At 45.1% G+C, this 14810-nt stretch overlaps 1 protein-coding gene across 7 annotated transcripts in view; it reads left to right on the forward strand.

The window, feature by feature from the left end:
• The window catches only part of LOC138527208 (zinc finger protein 718-like), a 561133-nt gene that overhangs the window by 409012 nt on the left and 137311 nt on the right, over window positions 1-14810 (forward strand). The window lies entirely within an intron of this gene.

Raw genomic sequence — 14810 nt, forward strand, 5'->3', positions numbered from 1 at the left:
GAAACTCATGGTGACAACAAGTAGGACAGACACAAGTGATCACAGTTCAAGGGTGTTTATTGAAGAAGCGCCTAATCTAAATGTAAATCAAAGCTGGGAACAAGCATCGAACATCAAATGACAAATAAGGCAGTCCTAGTAGTGCTGAGTCAAAAATAAAAAAGGCCTTTACTAAGAAACCTATTGCCAAACCTCACAACTAATACAAAAAGGGTGTGGGAGAGCTCTCAAGAAAAGAATGTCTTCTAAAATAATATTTCTGATGTTTGTTAATCTGCTTAGAATCACATGCTGTGCATAGGTCCGACATCCAGTGGTCACTGCGGAGTATTGCATTTTGTTTTTCGTAGTCGAAAAGGGGACGTCGACAAGGCGTGTCTGTAACACTATCCCTATAGTGACGTGCGTTGTACCCACAATCCCTCACGCGTCGAGGTCCCTCAGATTGTTTTTTTCCGCCCAGCTTATGGTCGCCTTACGCGGAGCTCCTAGAGAGACATTGCTAAACAATTACTACGGACCTCGGTCCTTAATATATACTTATTGTTAAAATATCCCTCCCCTCGACGTTAGCTGTGAAGCTGTTTCTCCGCCGAGCAAGTTTTCGACGGAGGAGAAGAGACGGAGGAGATCCTTCGGCGCTGCCGAACACGTGGCCAGGCCTCGCCGGCCTACATTCAGTAGGGAGAGTGGGGGTTTCGAACTTTTACCTTCTCGTCGAGAATGTCTTTCTTTCTCCCCTATCTTTCCCTTGGGGTTGTTATCACCAGTTTTTATTGCCTCAGCTATGGAGAGGACACCTTTTAAGTTTTGCCCACGCTGTAGGGGCAAATACACTTGGAAGGACAAACACAAGCTCTGTAATCGTTGCTTGCCCCTCGATCATAAAGAGGACAGCTGCGCGGCCTGTAAGCTCTTGAAACCAAGAACTCTTAAAGAACGGAAAGTTAAGAGGTGGGCGGACTACGCTATGTCGAAGTCAGTTTCCTCACCCGCCGCCGCTGTTACAGAAAGTGACGAGGAGGGTGATAACTCGACGTCCGTTACGGAAGTCATTAACCCCCAGAAGGAGCGCTCGCGCTCCTCGACGTCCGTCCCCGGCCCCGACGGGCTCGGCTCATGCCCTGCTTATGGGGATGAACACCCGGTGACAAGGACGCACACAGACCCCATAGGCCTAAGCACACAACCCACGGCTCTTTTTCGTCCAGGACGAAGGATCCACCAGCGCCGAAGGGGACGCAGGGCACTCCGGCGTCGACCTCAGACCGCAAGGGTCTCAAGCCCCACCCGCAAACGCAGCCGCGACCAGCGATTGGGCTTTCATCTAATACGGGCGCTACCTCAAAAACATCCGACGTAACGCTCCATAGAGCGGCCGTCGAAAAACAACGCGCAACGTAGGCAACGCCGACTCCAGAACCCTCGACTGACGAACTCGTCGTCGAGAGTCTGGCGAGAATTGTTTCCGAGGACAAACGTAAGCGGACGACGAAACAGACGTCGAATACCGCACCCAAGGTCATAGAAACGCTGAAAAAGCACAAAAGTAGCCAGGAACTGCCCAATCCATCTAAAGGCACTTCTGAACTACTGGAGGGCTTTTCTGAGGGCGACGGAAACCTTTCGTCGACGTTGTGGGAGCGTTCGAAGCGTTTTGAAGGTGAAAACACTGATTTCCCCCCTCTATACTATTCAGGGGTTCCCCATAAGACCATGGAAAGACTCCATTCTTGTATGGAAAAGATGGAGAGGTTTTTGGGTAGCCAAAACCCACCCACACCCAAAAGACCAAGAGAATGGACCCAGGATGACCCTAGGGTCAAGATTCCTAGGCTGTTTCCCCCTTCTACAGATGCATATGACCTCACTGAAGAGGAGCAATACCTCCAGGAAGATGAGGAGTGTTTAGGTGGAGAGGAAGTACTTGAGGAGGAGAGGTTTGAGGAAGACCCTTACACTAGCGCAGGAGCTTTTGAAGAAGATACAGCTACCTCACAGCCCTGGCACTCCCCATCAGTGCAGCCTTGGCAATCCCCATCAGTGCACTCAGACCCTGATGTCTTTCATCCTTCTCCTCCCAAGGACTCACCTATTGGGAACACCTCCCCCATAGATGACCAGCCTTCACTTAATGCACTATTGCGCAAGGCAGCAGCGCATTTTGAAATAGACACAGGGGACACTCTTCCGGACATAGACTTTGTAGAAAAAGTTATTAAAGAAAAAGCCCCGGTCAGCCAGTCCATTCCGCTCCTGGCTTCTATAAAGAGAAGAATAACTCCTTCCCTTTCCAATCCGGCCTTAGTCAGAGGGGTAAACCCTCGGATAGAAAAGCTCTTCAGCCCTTCGTCTTCTGACCCTTTGTACATCAGGGGACATTCTATTCCGGACTCTCTGGTAGTGACTAACACAAGAAAGAGAGCGGGGGTACCACTATCTACTAGTGAGGCACCACCTGACAAAGAGGGCAAGAAGCTCTATGCACTTGGGAAGAGAATCACGACCTCCGCCGCCTTCTCAACCAGGATCGCGAATAACAATTCCCTACTAGCTAGCTACGCAGATGCACAGTGGAGCAAGCTGCGCAGCGAAGCAGAGGAAGCACCAGAACCCCTGCGTTCACGCCTGTTGGCTACTATATCAGAGGGAACTCTTGTAAACCAGGGCATTGTAAAAAACTCCTTAGATGCCGCAGAGACGGCTGGCCGCTCGCTGGTTCAGGGAATACTTCTCAAACGCCATGTCTGGCTGCGCAATTCGGGATTTAAGCCAGAAACTCAGGCTTCCCTAATAAATAAGCCCATAGAGCAAACACATCTGTTTGGGAAAGCAGTTGATGAGGCCCTAGAACATGCGAAGAAGGAGTTTGATACCATCAAGACTCTTGACCAAATTTCTAGGCCACCTAACAGACGCAGCTATGGCAATATACGCTCCTTTCGTGGCCAACGCCAGCAGCAAAGCCAACAACAATTTTACTCTGCTACCAACTGGCCCTCTAACCAAAGCACCCAGTTCAGTCAAAGAGGCCAACGTCGTGGCAAAGGAAGAGGGCGCGGCTCCAGTCCAAAAGGCCCCACGCCCAATACCAACAAATGACCCAAAGATTCGGGTCCCCTCCCATGCATCACCGGTCGGGGGCCGGCTAACATCGTTCCTTTCAGCATGGGAGGGAATAACGTCAGACCGCTGGGTATTATCCACCATAGCCCACGGATACTGCATCGAATTCAACGGTTCCCCGAAATACAGACCCCCACGGAACCGACGCATGACACCGGAACACCTCACTATTCTTCTTCAAGAAGTAGAAGAGCTACTGAAAAAAGAAGCTATAGAGGCTGTCCCCCTATCTCAGGTAACAGAAGTTATTTATTCAGTGTACTTCCTTGTACCCAAAAAGGACTTAACCATGCGCCCTGTATTAGATCTGCGCCCAGCGAACAACTTTGTCAAACCCCAAAAGTTTCGTATGGTGACCTTGCAGGAAGTAATCCCACTGTTATCACAGGGGGATTACATGACAACACTAGACATGAAAGATGCATACTTTCATATTTTAATGTTGCCAGCGCACAGAAAATACCTCAGGTTCAAGATAGAGAACAAACACTATCAGTTCAGAGTACTACCCTTCGGGATAGCATCTGCACCAAGGGTATTTACGAAAGTACTGGCAGTGGCAGCGGCCCACCTGCGCAGATTATCCATCCCGGTTTACCCGTACCTCGACGACTGGCTCATAACAGGGGATTCTTACGAAACATGCTTCTCCAATACCCAAAGGACCGTAGACCTTTTGTCCCAACTGGGCTTCTCCATCAACGAAAAGAAGTCCAGCTTAGACCCCAGCCAAATCAAACAATTCCTAGGGGCTCTAATTCGAACAAAGGACGGCCTCGTCTTCCCCTCCAACGAGAGGGTCCAAAACATGCTGTTTCAGATCCCCCAATATGTGGCACGTCGAGAGGTGACGGTACGCAAAGCAATGCGCTTGCTAGGGATGATGGCGTCATGTATTTATTTGGTACCTCACGCGCGCCTGCGCATGCGCCCAATGCAAGAGTGGCTCTACAGCCAGTGGTGTCAGGCCAGCGGACAATGGGACGATCTGGTGGTGGTCTCGCAGGCCTTGGTTCTCTCGCTACGGTGGTGGACAAAGGAAAACCTGTTATTAGGGAAAACTTTTGCCACACCCGCAGTGGAAGCCACTCTAACCACTGACGCATCCCTTACAGGATGGGGGGCTCACCTATCCCATCAGACTGCTCACGGAGTGTGGACTCCGAGCTTAGCATCCAAGCATATAAACCTGCTGGAACTATTAGCAGTGTTCAAAGCAATGAAAGCCTTTCAGGAACACTTACAAGGAAAGACAGTGATGGTCCTCACAGATAGCACCACAGCCATGCACTATCTCAACAAGCAAGGGGGCACTCACTCTCCAGGACTGTCCAAGCTGTCCCAGAATATATGGAAGTGGGCTCTCAAACACAACATGTTCCTACTATCACAACATGTACCAGGGGAACTCAATCTGCTAGCAGACAAACTCAGCAGAGACTTCCCCCTACCCAAAGAGTACGAATGGCAATTACACGAAAACATTGTCTTAGACCTCTTCACGCAATGGGGTTTCCCGGAAATAGACTTGTTCGCAACCCTGGAGAACTCACAATGCCAAAGTTACGCCTCCAGATACCCCCAGAACCAGTCCAAGGGGAACGGTCTGTTGATTCAATGGTCAGGGAAATTTGTTTACGCCTTTCCCCCGACTCCCCTCCTCAACAAAGTGGTGCACAAGATGCACCAAGAGCAGGTTACCATGATACTAGTAGCCCCAATGTGGGCCAGGCAGCCATGGTTCGCTCACTTGATGGAGATGTCCCTATCTCCCCCAATGAAACTTCCCTGCCCGTACAACATGCTGTCACAAGACAAGGGCAGGAAACTGCATCCATGCCCTCAGACCATGAACTTAGCAGCCTGGCTCCTGAGATCATAGAATTTGGACATTTACATCTCCCTCAGAGATGTATGGACATCCTCAGGGAAGCCAGAAAACCTAATACTCGCCACTGCTATTCTAGCAAGTGGAAAATATTTGTCATCTGGTGTAGAAGTAAGAACATCAACCCGGTTGACTGCTCTGCCACTAACATTATTCTGTACTTGACCCATTTACTGGATTCAGGTCTAGTGTTTAATTCCATTAAAGTCCACCTAGCGGCACTTTCTGCATACACCACTTCCCAACTTAAAGTGTCGTGGTGGAAGATACCAGTTATCAAGGCCTTTATGGAAGGGGTAAAGAGAATACACCCCCCGATAGCTAACCCAGCTCCCGGATGGGACTTAAACGTGGTACTTTCTAGACTCATGGGCACTCCTTTCGAACCCATGCACAAGGCAACCCTTAAATACCTCACTCTTAAGACTGCTTTCCTAATAGCTATCACCTCCATTAGGAGAGTAAGTGAACTACAGGCTCTTTCTGTACTAGACCCCTTCGTATCAGTTCACAAGGATAAGGTGGTTCTTCGCACACACCCAAGGTTTGCACCAAAATTCATCTCGAAATTTCATGTAAACCAATCTATAGAACTACCAACGTTCTTTCAAAACCCTTCCAGCTTGGGAGAAAAAAGTCTGCATACACTAGATGTACGCAGAGCTGTCATGTTCTACATGGAAAGAACCAGATCACTGAGAAAAACTAATCAGTTCTTTGTCTCGGTGGCAGCAGGAAGAGAAGGAGATGCAGTCTCTAAATCCACTATATCTAGATGGATTGTACAATGCATCACTCTCTGTTACACTCTTGCTAAGAGAGAACTACCCTTCAAGCCAAGAGCACATTCCACTCGAGGCACTGGGGCTTCCATAGCATTCATTGCAAATGTTCCCCTTGAGTCCATCTGCAAAGCGGCTACCTGGAGTTCGGTGCACACCTTTACAAAACACTACTGTCTAGATGCACACTCTAGATCTGACTCCCAGGTGGGACAGGCAGTATTAAGACATCTTTTCTCTACTGTTCCTTCGCATAACCCACCGCCAACTCCGGGTACTGCTCGCTAGTCTATGCACAGCATGTGATTCTAAGCAGATTAACAAACATCAGAAGACAATGCATTACTTACCGTAAAAGCATTTCTGATGGTTGTATCTGCTTGGATTCACATGCGCCCGCCCTTCCTCCCCGCTCAGATGGAAGGAACATAGACATCCTCTACTATATTTCTCTCTTTTCTGTACTCACTCACGTCTAGAAGGCTCCCTCAGGGCAGAAAAATACAAACAGAGGGACCTCGACGCGTGAGGGATTGTGGGTACAACGCACGTCACTATAGGGATAGTGTTACAGACACGCCTTGTCGACGTCCCCTTTTCGACTACGAAAAACAAAATGCAATACTGCGCAGTGACCACTGGATGTCGGACCTATGCACAGCATGTGAATCTAAGCAGATACAACCATCAGAAATGCTTTTACGGTAAGTAATGCATTGTCGTCAGGATTCAGTAGCCTCGGCCTCCCTGCCCCATGTTTTGGACACAGGGTAAGATGAGAGCTTGGAGCACAGTACAGTCTTGGGCTTCTCCAGCACGAGACCAGTTCCAATTACAGTTCTCAGGACTGTCGATGGCCAAGTCTCGTTGCCTTTGAAAGTCTCTTGCCTTCGGGGCCTGAAGTATTCAACTAACAACAAAAAAGAAATACACAGTCTCTTTTCCATGGGCTTTGGGTGGCGACTTTCACCCTGAGATTCCCCTCTTCTGGGCACAAACCCCTAGAAAGATCTTTAATGATACCAAGACCCCAGATAGCCATGCATTCTCACATTCGAGGGCCTCCCCGGTTACAAAGCAAAGTTCCTTTATCAAATGAAAACGTGTTTTCAATGTTCACTGGGTGATGGGTTCACACCCCTTGGTCCCCCTCTTCTGGCCGCTGACCCTTCTCAATTGCTTACTATAGTTTCACGTAGGGTGGTGGCTTCACCCCTGGTTCCCCCTCTTCTGGACAGTTACCCTTCCTTACTTTCAACCTCCCTTCTCTGGGTTCACTATGGCTGCTCTGTTGCTCACAAATCTTGATGTCTTTTCAAAACAGTTCTAGTGGACATCCCTCCGCCAGGTTCACTTTTGTCAACACACTGTTTCCTGGGACTTTAAACTTGCCCCCTTCTCATCATGATCCCTCGGTCGGGCTCACTCTTGCCAACTTCACATTAGCTTGTATTTGTGGGCTTCACCTCCCTTGCTTTCTCTCAATGCAGGATTCACTTCCCTTGCTTACTCTCAATGCGGGATTCACTTCCCTTGCATTCACATAGTCTGCCGATCAAAGTCTTTTGATTGTACAGAGATTTTACTAGACCTCCTGTATAACCAATTTGACCTCTTTTAGCGATTCTCCTACAGCCTTCTGGTACCAGTAGTTCGCTCGGATGGGGATCAACCAGAGTCTCTTAAATTAGCACCCACGTGGTGCGGGTTTTCCCTCTGCAGGAGGTCTCCCCTTAACACTTCTTACAGTTCTTTACACAGTTTATTAACTTGGTTCAAACTTGCCACTTTGTGCTTCTCATTCAACACAGCTCAGTTCTTATCGATTCTCCCCTTGACTCACCGACTGTGAAGAACTGCTTGGCTTTTCTTCTTTATTAGAGTCAAGGCCGGTAGCACGGTTGCAGGAGTTTTTCTTGCTACTTATCGGGGTTGGCTTGCCCTGTGCACCTTTGACATCTGCTACAAGACACTTGTGCTATTGTTCGTGGTCTCAGGCTCTCTTCCATGAAGGTTCGGCGGGCCTGTGAAGAAAAGGGCATTGTCACTTCTCTCCTCGCCACCCTCTTGATTCCTGCCACCTTTATCCTACTCTTGAACTGGTACGCCTGCGTAGCTGTGCTGTCGTGCTGTCTTCCGTGCTCGCCTTGCTCGTACTGCGCTCTCTGGCTCCACCATTTATCGCTGTGGGGAAAAGGAAGGGCCACCTTGTGTGTGTGATTCTTATCAATTGCCTGATCCTTGTATTGGGACATGTCAGGTACACAGTGCTGTTACCAGTCCATTGTTTTCTACATTGGGGAAAAGTGTGGGTGTCGGAAAAGGGAAGAGATAGAGTTTTTGCGTTTCTTACGGGGTAGGATGGGTATAGGGAAGGTTTGTGAAATAAGCAGGAGGGTTTGTGAGTATTCAGAAAATGTTAATTGGAAAGGACGGATTGGTAGGGTTTGCAGGGTTACGGGAATAGCTGGGATCGAGAAATAAACAAAGAGGATTGTGGGAAACAAAGTTTTTTATCTGAGCCTTTTGGGAGTGTGGTAAACAATCAGAGGGACGTGGAGAAGAACGGTTGGAATCAGTCAAGTAGGAATTAGATAAAGAAGGATTCTGGGATAGGTAGTTTCTGGGAGCAATGAAAATTGGGATCCTAGGGGATTGGCTATATACAGAGGGGTTGTTGGCTTTCCGAGGAGGACGTTCATTGAATTGAAGGGAAGTCGATTTGGTACAACCTATAAAGGCTTCATAGGCCTCGTCTTCCTCGTCCCTCTTTCCTGTATAATACTGCGTCTCACCTGGGGTATCCCTCCAAGTATGACCCGGGGTTCCCCTACCCAGGTGATCCTCCCTCGCTCGTCCACCGCCAGGGTTGGGATCTGAGAGCGCCGGCCCTCCCCATGCCACCTGAATAAGGGTTTCCCGTGGTTTACCTGGGAGAACACCCTTGGGTTTCTCACAGTGCCCCTTCAAATTATTATCCCACTTCCCAGATCTTGTACATTCCATGTTTTTGTAGATTTAGCCACACTGGTTCGGTGCTGTCACATTTTGTCCTGTAGACAAAAGCCTTAAAATTAACAAACGTCAACTAATGTATACAAAAGCAGTCCTTGTGTTATTGTAAGGGATGTGCAGTGTATTGTTTAAAATCCCAAAACGATCAAAAGCCCAGTAGGAAACAAATGCTATACAATAAACTATTACTCCACTCTTGCATATATGTGCATAAAGCATTTAACATCGCAATACATGCTACTTATGTGTTTGTTTTTTGTTGGTAACTTGAAGCATCAACACTGTATTGCCCCTTATTTAACAACAACCAAATTCAAATACAGACTGGAAAAAAGTGATAACGAAAAGAAAAGTATAAAATGTTGATTACATATGCACATAATGTTTGATATTAGAAGACTTTCTGTGTGTGGCACTTTCAACGGGTTTACTTGTATTCCACAAGAGATCAATTAGATTGACATTTAAAGGGATGGAAGTAATTTGGCTGAGTTTGATGCTTTTTGTGCTGGAAGCACTGTTTGTTTAGAATTTTCAAAGGACAATGACATTTCTGCTCCAGGAACATAACTTCTGAAACTCATTATAATAAATCACATGCGTATTCCCATCCCATGGAAAATATTGTGGCCATCAATGGTGTCATTTTTGTGGTTTTGATTGCCAATTACCCACTCCATAAACCCTCTGCGCTACAAATTCATTCAAATGATCTATTATTGCATCTGTTCAAATCAATATACTTCGCCATAAGAATCAGAGTCTGTACAGATTGTCTGCAATCAACCTTGAGCCGTTCCGAGCAGGATTGGGAACATCCAAGATTTTGGTTTTGTTTCTTGTGAGAGAACTTTCTCTACAGAAACCACATTCGTTTCAGTGTCTGTACCTTAATTTGGCATAAAGATGTCCAAGAATCTTTTTTAAAAATGGAGGATGAGATTCCCATTTTTCTTCTCCAATCACTAAAATCCTGCTGCAGAAAGCTACACATTTGTGGGCTTCTGCCTCAAATTATTTTCAGTTGGGATTACTCTGGCAACTATTTCAATGACATCGAATGTTTCAGGTTCTGAATCCTCAATCGTCCTTGTTTTCAGTACAAAATTACAGTTGGAATGGCCCTCGTAATAGTAACCAGGTAGCACTGGATTGGTTGAGCTCCTTCCTACCTAAAGCTTGGATATAAAGAAGGTGGGGTATTCACAAGATTTTGCGACAGGGTTTTCGTCCAATGAACCAGCTGGTCTAAACACTTTGTCGTATTTCGAGTGTCAAGAGTATTCCCCATGCTCCAAAAGACTGTAGATCAAGAAGACACTCAGTAAAATGTGCCATGTGTTCATTTATTGCTATGACTTTATGCCCAATGGTTAACAAGTGTTTCGGGCCTTGGGGCCTTTTTCAAAACCGGAAATTTACTGGTTAGTCATACAGAATGCACCATCTGTTTACATTTTCTCATGCCAGACAGGGAAAAAGGGTTGGAGTAGGGTAGGATTTGAAGGTAAAGGAAACATAAGCATCGGAATAAAAGAAAAAGAAATAATATTATTTAGAAATACTGAAAAGTCTCCCCAAATCTAAAAATAAAAACCTAACAAAATATTATCATGCCCAGTGTAATTCTGTTGGGAAAGGTAAAGCCACTGTATTGTGAATAACATTGGTATCCTATTGTGGTCCTATAATCAAGATCACCATCCTAGAATAAGCCAGAAAAATAACGTTTTCACGTCAATTGACAATAATGCCTAGATAGCAGTGTAATAACCATTCATTCCTCACGTTACTTGGGCTCAGGCAAGTTATCTATCCTCATACCAGCTTGTTCATGAAAAATCTGCCATAACCCACACATTGTGTTAAAACTTTGTCACCATGTCCTACATGAGCCTCTCATATCTTGAGTCCACAAACAGATTTTGTATGCATTACTCAACAAAAACGTTTCGACCTCTGTCTCTTGCAATGAAGAAAATTAAATTGTCAACTGTCAGTTTCGGGTTAATCCCTCGTTACACTGTTGAAATAAACATTGAGTGCCAATTTGTACTACATAAACAGAAATCATACTGCGGTCTATATAGATCTACAGATAACTGCTAAATGGTGTGAACCAAAAATGAATCCCCCAATCCATCCAAAATCTTTCGTCTGACATTCAAATTGTACTTAAATGTTTCAAATGCAACTCCCCCTCACACAAACTACCTAGTTGTAGTACAAGTAAACTTCAATCTACCTTTAGGCTCTCAAGCAAAATGCTATCTATTTTAGAAGAAAAAAAACACATTAGCCAAGTGCCTCCGTCTGACTCCCACTGGGTTTAACTAATACAATTGTATCAGGGTTCATTTGCGTAAATTAAGTGCAATCACCATAGTCCTATTCACAAAACAATAGCACTTCTTAAAAGTCCTGTAACGCTCCTCTAGAATGTAGTATTCCCATTCTCTCAGACTTACCATAATCACAGAGTTCAGTTCTCCTTGTGGCCACGATCCCTGTAGGAACGGCAACCGCCATCTTAACTGCACTATTCATGCCTCAGCAAGCTTGAGGCCCTGCCCCGATTCGACTATACCATTAACTACGGGGTTGCTACAAAACCACCGTTAATTCGAGTGTTCTATTCTCTTCTTACCATGTTCCCTATTCCTGCTATAATAAGTCTACTGCTCTAGTCGACATCAGATGGCGCCATTCACTTAACTATTGCAATGTTGAACAAGTTTGAACACTCACTACTTACAGTTGGTTTTCCACTTTGTGTCCCATTAGGGATCATTCATAACCGCGATCCGCTGTCTCTCATTCCTTTTGGACCTAAAAATTGCCTCATGTTGCCAATTGTGGCATAAACTGTCATAGACATACAAGAAATACCAGACTTATATCCCAATTGACCCATCATAAATCAAACATTTTTGAACAGGTAGCATGCTCCATTTTGTGCATTGGTTAGTTACTACATTCTCAGTTACTCTTACACATAGTTTTGCCAAACTGCCTAACGCATATATATTGACCAGATCATTTATACATATCATTACAAAAAGATTATTTTATAAAAATGCACTGAGTTCATGGTCAAAGTTCAATCCTGTCTCGGTTGTCTTAAAGTGGAAAATTAATCTCGCCTCCATTTGCCGATGTAGCCTTTCTTTGCTGCCCCCTCTTTTGCTCAGTGTTACTTTTTTCAACACTGTAAACTTAATGTCATTTTTGTGTTCCAGTTGGTGATGCTTCTGCCAATGAATCGCCAGTGGGAGTCGTGGGTCCTGGCTGTGAATTGACGACATGGTGTCCCTTATTCTAGTTTTTAGACATCGAATCGTGCTTCCAATGTAGATCTTAGAAAAAAAACACACTCTCTCACACACACACACTCTCTCACACACTCTCACACACACTCTCTCTCACACACTCTCACACACTCTCTCACACACACTCTCTCACACACACACACACACACTCTCTCACACACACTCTCTCACACACTCTCTCTCACACACTCTCACACACTCTCTCTTATGCAAACAAGGGTCGTTTGACAGTTTATGAAGTCTGTAAATGGCCATGTGATGCCTGCGGAGTCAGTAAAATGATCTATTACATCTAGTGCATGTTTTCACATTGTGCAGATTCCACATTTATAGAAGCCCTTTCTTATAGGGCTTAGCCAAGTTATGTCTGCTTCTGTCATTGGACATGGTAGTGAAGATGGACTCAGACTGCTCTGGGTGTTAGCTCTTGTAAAAACCATATTCGGCTTTTCGCCCACATGTGCAGCTAGGTCCCTACACAGCTGTAATAGATGCCAGTGTTTAATAATCCTGCTATTTCTGTAATGGTTGTGACAGACTCTTGTTATGAGTTTGACCTCAGTATGATGTCTGTCTGATTCCTGATCCTTTCTTTGTTCCAGGGTATCATCCCTCTTCATGCCTCTGGCTTTATCCAATGCCATTTTTACATGATTTGCATTGTATCCTCTTTCCTGAAAGCAGTCTGACAATAGCTGGCATTCGATCTCAAATATATTGTGATCTTGGCAATTGCTCTGACCCTAACAAATTCCCCAACTGGTATGTTCCGTACCACTGCGTCATGATGGCAGCTGGTTTCATACAGCCTAGAGTTAATCTCTGTTGGTTTCCTAAATGTCCTCGTTCTTAACTCATTACCAAGTGCATACATTTGTAATCCAAAAAGTTGATCTCTTGGGACTATGTGTCCCAGTAAACGATATGCCAAAGTCATTATTATTAATCTCCTTTATGAAGTCCTTCAGTTCCTGCGAATTACTCTTCCAAATCAATACAATATCATCGATGTGTCTCGCCTATAGTGCTACATGTTCAGACTATTTCACATTAGTATAGATGACAGTCTTCAAAATAGCCCCATAAAGAGGTTGGCCAGTGCTGGCACATATTCCGTGCCCATCGCTACACGTTGAACTTGTTGGTAATATTCGTCATTTAATATAAACTTGTTATGAGCCGTCCAACATTTCAATTAACATGTTTACATGGTAGTAGTGTGAGGCCGAGCTGTCTCTAAATACATACCTGATTGTCTGACGTGCCAGTTCATGTTTGATAGATGTATACAATGCTCGCACATCGAGTGTTGACAGTAGATATTCCTTTTCCCATCAAAATCTTTTGATCATATTTAATACACTGGTGGTGTCTTTCAGGTATGATTTAAGTTGAGTGACGAAGGGTCTGAGCATGATGTCAATATATTCTGCAAGAGGTTGTGTTGCCCAGCCAATCCCGCTCAAGTTAGGTCTGGCGGTGTTCCGTCGTATTCCTTATGAATCTTAGGCAAGAAGTACATCGTCGGGAGTGTGGGTTCCTTAATAGTCAAACACTTTCTCAGCGTCTGTTACCAACCCTTGTCTATGCCATTTAGATATCAATTCCGCTAGGTGGTCATTCACTTCTTTTTTCGGATTTTGCTTAAGTTGTTTGTAGCAGCCCGGGATATTGAGGTGCTGCATTGCCATGGAAATATAATTGTCTCTGTCCATTAGGACAATATTACCCCCCTTGTCTGCCTCCTTAATAACAATTGACATGTCTGTTCTTAGAGCCTTCAGTGCCTGCCTCTCTTGGGTGGACAGGTTCACCCATTTGAATGATTTAGAATGATCTCTCACGAAGTTTGGGTGTTCCTTGTTACTGTCAAGAACGACTGCTTTCCAGAATGTATCAATATTATTGTCTTGAGCTGATTGAGGCACAGACTTTGATTTAGGTTTCAGCTGAAAATCTGTTTGTCGACTAGATTTCCAAATCTTGCATCAGATTCCTCATTTGAAAATCTTCATGCTCCTCTAGTGGATCTCATTCTCTCTCTGTTATTGTTAGAGACCTTTGTTGAACATGTGCACTCGCTGCTTCAAATCTCGTCACCCGTGTAGCAAAAAACAAAAAGAAAAATCGCTTTTAATTTCCTAATGAATTTAATCCGATCCAATACCGTTAAGGGTGCAAAGGATTGTCCTGTGTTAAGAACACACAATTCCTCATTGGTAAGATGTCATTTAGACAAATTGATGACTAAGTTGTTCATAGGTGTCTGCTGGTTCCACCCTTGGTGCTGGCTCTTGTTATTCGTTTCATTGGATCTGTTGCAAAACTTGGATTTGTTCCGTTATTTCACCCCCTCCTTCCTCGCCTCCTGTGTTGGAGTGATTGTAGATGAGTTTGGTGGTAGTTGAAAATGGATGCTTAATGGGAGTGATTCTGTTGCCCTTCCTAAATCGCTCGATCTGATACATGTACCTTTTGTTGATGCTGGTCAAACCTGGTTCTCCTGAGCACGATGCCTCTTGGTCAGATTCAATATCCGAGCTCTGCGTTGATGTATTTGGGGTACTTCTCCTTGAAGGTGACACCTTGAGATCATATTTACTCTGAAAGGTTTATACGCAATCCTCCCTATAATCGCGTTCATCTTGAAAATACTTTCTCATTTTTCAC

The sequence above is a fragment of the Ambystoma mexicanum genome, chromosome 1q (genome assembly GCF_040938575.1).
Source record: "Ambystoma mexicanum isolate Mex_15411 chromosome 1q, UKY_AmexF1_1, whole genome shotgun sequence".
Classification (NCBI taxonomy): Eukaryota; Metazoa; Chordata; class Amphibia; order Caudata; family Ambystomatidae; genus Ambystoma; species Ambystoma mexicanum.